Source organism: Triticum dicoccoides, chromosome 7A, assembly GCF_002162155.2.
Source record: "Triticum dicoccoides isolate Atlit2015 ecotype Zavitan chromosome 7A, WEW_v2.0, whole genome shotgun sequence".
Taxonomy (NCBI): domain Eukaryota; kingdom Viridiplantae; phylum Streptophyta; class Magnoliopsida; order Poales; family Poaceae; genus Triticum; species Triticum dicoccoides.
The window spans coordinates 64475790-64480728 of record NC_041392.1 but is presented as its reverse complement, the minus strand read 5'-3'; the positions used below and the strand labels follow the sequence as shown (position 1 = coordinate 64480728).

Genomic DNA, 4939 nt, shown 5'->3' with positions numbered 1-4939 from the left:
AGCAGAAGCAATTGCAGTTAGGTTTGGCCTAAACCTCTCCCGCACAGCTGGGTGCAGCAAAATTGAAGTAAATTCAGATAGCGTGGTGGTGATTTCAGCACTCAAAGAGGAATACTCATCTTCGGTGGCCAGCGCGATCTTCGATGCTTGTTATTTCATGTCTTTAGATTTCAGTAATATTGTTTTTGAACATTGATAGAGGAAACAATAAAGTAGCCAGCCCCGATGGCTATTATTCCTCTTATTGTCTCTGATGCTACAATTGTAGCCAATTAATAAAGGAGGGGTTGATTTTAAAAATAAAAATGGAGCGAAGTAAATTTATGGAAGGAGGACATTTTAGTTAACCCAGATCATTGTTTTAGTTTTTTTTCTTGGGTATACGTCACATTCGGTGATGCGCCGGTTCTATGTTCAAATTTCAAACACCCAAACGTATGATGAAGAAATGAGCTTCCACCTTGAAGATGATCTTAATCACTTATTTATTTTATTTGTATGCATTATAGCCCGTAGCAACGCACGGGCGTTCTACTAGTAAGAGATAGAATCACGCTTGCCATTGGGACCTCCCAAGGAAAATTGTTGGAGCCATCAACCATGGAAATATCAGCTCTCAAAGAGGAAGAGCACGAGAAAATCGATGATGACAACTAGGAAAAATAAGACTTTATTTGCACCGAGGAAAAAAAGGAGACTTAACGGTGGCATGAAAATAAAGGACATAATAGATGGGGAAAATAAACCTAATGGTGGCATAATACATGACAAAATAGATAAGGAAAAATCTAATGGTGACATGATGAAATATATAGCAAAATAATATAACGGCGATATGAAGAAGCATACTTGGCGATGGCCTGAAAATACATTAAAAAAAGACTTAGGAATGGAGATGCGTTGATAGAAAAGACTTAGGAATGGAGATGCGTTGATAGAAAAGACTTAGGAATGGAGATGCGTTGATAGAAAAGACTTAAGAATGGAGATGCGTTGATATCTAATGGTGAGAACATCACCCTCAAAGAAGGAGAGAACGAGACAAACAATGATGCCAACAATAACTAGGATAAACTAGACTTGATGGCGACATGGAGATGCGTTGATAAAAACCAATTTATGTTGGAGATGCGGGGGATCGAACCCCGTGCCTCCCGCATGCAAAGCGGGCGCTCTACCATTTGAGCTACATCCCCTATGTCTGATATGTTTAACCAGATCATTAAACACTGTTACTCCCGCAAAGCAAGCCTAATCGCGACGGGCCAATGTGTGATTTAGGATGACGAGGGCACTTGTATAGGCCTGTTTGTCCGTGGCAGGTTTAGCATCGGCCTCGTAAAAAATCTCGGTTCAGCGACAAATTAGTCCCACCTCGGCGGAAAAAGTCCATTTTAAACCCTAAACTTGTAGAGCTTTGACAAATCAAACCCTCAAGTCCAAATTCCGGTCGTTTCAATCCTGAACTGTATAATCCCGGTCTAAATCAGACCCTGGATCCGTTTGCCAGACAGGGAATGCGAAGAATGGCCGGGATTGGTGGCGGTTTCCTATTTGCCGCCCGTGGGCAGCCAACAGCAGTGGCTACACCCCACAGCGCCCGCGGGTGGGCCGGCCCATTTCGCAGCAGCGCATATTGCTCGTTCACTGTTTTGTTTTTAGTCCGTTTCTGCTGTTGACTTTTTGTTTTATTTTATCTTTTTGTTTTTTTTCTGGTTTTTGCATGTTCTTTCTGCCTTTTCATTTCTGGTTCTTTCGTGTTGTTTCTGGCTTTATCTTTTTTTCCCTTTTTCTTTTTCTTCCATTAATACATTACAAGGAAATGTTTCATTGTGTATTTTTAATCATTAATAATACTTTAATATGATGAACAAGCTGTGTTTCTTCTGTTTATTTTTACTACTCTTCTTTTTTGTGTATTATACAAGAGTTTATCAGGTATTAAGAAAATGTTCATCATATATTTATGAAAATGTTCGTATATTAAAAATATATTCATTTATGTACTTAAAAATGTTCAGCATATAAGAAAAAAATGTTCAGTGTATATGAAAAAAATGTTCAATATGTATTTTCAAATTGTTCAGTATTCATCACAGTAACGTTCATTGTGTATTTTCAAATTGTTTAGCACATATCACTGTAGTGTTTGTTATGTATTTACAAATTGTTTAGCGTATATCACAAAAATGTTTAATGTGTATATAAGAAATTTTCGTTGTGTATCAAAAAAATGTTCAATGTATATTAAAAGGTCCACGGGTTTTGTAACAAGATTCATGAATTTGAAACAAACATATTGAGAAAAGGTTCACGCATTACATAAAAAAGGTGCTCGCATTTCTTTAGCAGTGCAACAGAAAAAATGGGGCGGCCCAGCGCGGAGGACGGGTACACTCCATGTTCACAGATTTAGAAAGAGTACAATGATTTTGAAAATAAGCTCACAGTTTTCCAAAAGAAAATTCAATGGATTTGGGAAAAAATCACTTTCTTTGGGAAAAGATTCACGCGTTCAACAATTGTCAGATTTTCAAACATTACTCTTTTTTTTAAAAAATGCAGGAAAGGATACCAAAAAACCCGCCCTGATTCTGCGTTTAACTTTTTTTCTTAAACTTGCGCACTCCAGTTTGGTAACACAGGCTTGTTAGGTTGACTGGTTTAGCAAGTCTCCTTCGGATCTACAGGTTCGTAGTTCGAATCGTAGGACTTGTTGTTTTATCTTTTTCGACAATCAAATTGTTATGCTACTTTTTTTTTGAGAATAATTGTTACGCTAGTACGGACGCTATTGTACACCATGGGCCGGCCCAGCTAGGTGTCACTGCATGCGTCGGGTCGAGCTCCCGTGTAACAGAAAAAAAAGACAATTTTTTTGCAGACAAAAAAGAACAAATGGGGTGGCCCAGCAGAGCCCAGCCAGAGAAATCCCGGTTGACATTCGTCAAGGTTTGATCTAGACCGGGATTATACAGTTCAGGGTTGAAATGACCGGGATTTGGACTTGAGGGTTCGTTTCGCCTAACCTCTACAAGTTCAGGGTTTAAAATGGAGTTTTTCCCACCTCGGCTGGAGGGAGCGAGCGCATGGATGCGAGGTCTTTAAGATGGGAAGGGGTACGTCCTGGTAAAAGCATGATCCTTCAAGCAGCAAAAGGGAAATGTGGAGTGCTACAGGCTCGCTTAATTATGCGAGAGGGGTGCCCGCCCCAATAAGCCTGTGACGACACTGGGGCATCCCCATGTTTTACCATATAATCCTAAATGCACAATTTAAAATGCCCAAAAATCTTCTTGGTGCATGCGCGCTATTCTGTCCTCGCGAGCGGCCGCTCGTGCGCCGTTGGATCTGATCCAGGAGCCACCTGGTCGGGCGACACGCCCACCCTGGCCACTACGACATTTCCCCGCAGCCATCCTCTCCCCCATTGCCCGATCCCCACCGCCACGTACGCACGAGAGATGCGGATGCGCGCGGCCACCAGTTCCATTGCCTCCGGCGACCGCCGCTGACCGGCCACCGGAGTGCGTCACCGTCCCCCACGCCGGCTCCCTTCCTCTTCTCCTACCCGCGGCGGCTCCCTCGCTGGTTTCCAGGCCCGATCCCGCAGGAATCATTCGCTGCCGACTCCATCTCCCCAGCCTTTGGCTTCCTCGACTGTACTTAAGTGACTCTGGTTGAATTCACAGTTTCACAAAACAACCTTAGCCAAGGATTTCGTTACCGTGGTCCGGCACCATCTCCAGTAGTAACATGAAGTGTTGTCGTTGTTGCACGCTTTGATCACATGAAAAAAAGTTGGAAATTTGTGCAGGAATCTCATATCTTACCCCCGTTTAGTTTGGACTTGCTAGTACTACTCTGTCTCTCTTTATTTGTACTCCCTCCGTCCGGGTTTATTAGGCCTAAAGACAACTTCTTTTAGACCAAAACACATACTCCCTCCGTTCCTAAATACTTGTCTTTCTAGGCATTTCAACCAGTGACTACATACGGAGCAAAATGAGTGAATCTACACTCTAAAATATGTCTACATACATCCGTATGTAGTAGTCATTTAAAATGTCTAGAAAGACAAGTATTTAGGAACGGAAGGAGTAGTAATTTGCTCACATTAATTCTTCCACTCCACTCTCAATACACTCTCTCATATGCATGCAGCCAATGAAAAAACACACATGAAGTGTATTAATTTTTCAGCCATGGCACCAACAACAATAGCTTTCAATGTAACCAATGAAATAGTTGCATGCATGCACCTTTCCAACGCGGGGCCTTATAAAAGTGAACATGCTTGTGATGCTAAGAGGCCTAATAAACCCGGACGGAGGGAGTATTTGCTATTTTATCAGTTGTTTGGACTTTCATGTGGATGATGGGGTGTTGTTCCTGATGTCGTTTCCTCGTTGTTGGTATGATACCAGGGTCTGGATGTTTTCATGGTGAGATCGGCTGCAGATTGAGTCGTCGATTCACTCTAAAACGTGTTAGGTTGCTCAGAGAATTGGGGATCTACGTGTAAGTTGATCTATTATTTACTATTTTTTTGTTGGCATCCATAGTAGTTACAGTTGTACACATAGTAGTCCTAGTTGTCACATACATGACCACAAAGTTGCATAATTTGGTCCGCATAATCGCATATGAATTGTTTTTGAAGGTTCTCATGCCCCGCCGCGAACTTGCATGCTTTTGTCGGTGCAGTCGCACATGCATGGCCATAGAGTTACACAATCTCATCCGGATAGTCGCACATGAGTTATCGTGGGAGGTGCTCACGCATGGCTGCGGAGTTGCACACTTTTATCAGCACAGTCATATATGCATGGCCACAGAGTTGCACGATCTCGTCCGCATAGTCGCACATGAATTGTCATGGGAGGTGCTCACGCCCGACTGCGGAGTTGGCTACATAACATGGTGATACTAAGTTGCA

At 42.3% G+C, this 4939-nt stretch overlaps 2 non-coding genes across 2 annotated transcripts; one reads left to right on the top strand and one right to left on the bottom strand.

Annotated features, from left to right (window-relative positions):
* Window positions 1–1123: 1123 nt before the first annotated feature.
* TRNAA-UGC lies at window positions 1124–1196 on the bottom strand. The gene has a single exon. It is a non-coding gene; the product is annotated as a tRNA-Ala (tRNA).
* Window positions 1197–3158: 1962 nt separating this feature from the next.
* Window positions 3159–3264, top strand: LOC119334861. The gene has a single exon (XR_005161615.1). It is a non-coding gene; the product is annotated as a small nucleolar RNA Z279/snoR105/snoR108 (small nucleolar RNA).
* The last annotated feature ends 1675 nt before the right edge of the window (window positions 3265–4939 follow it).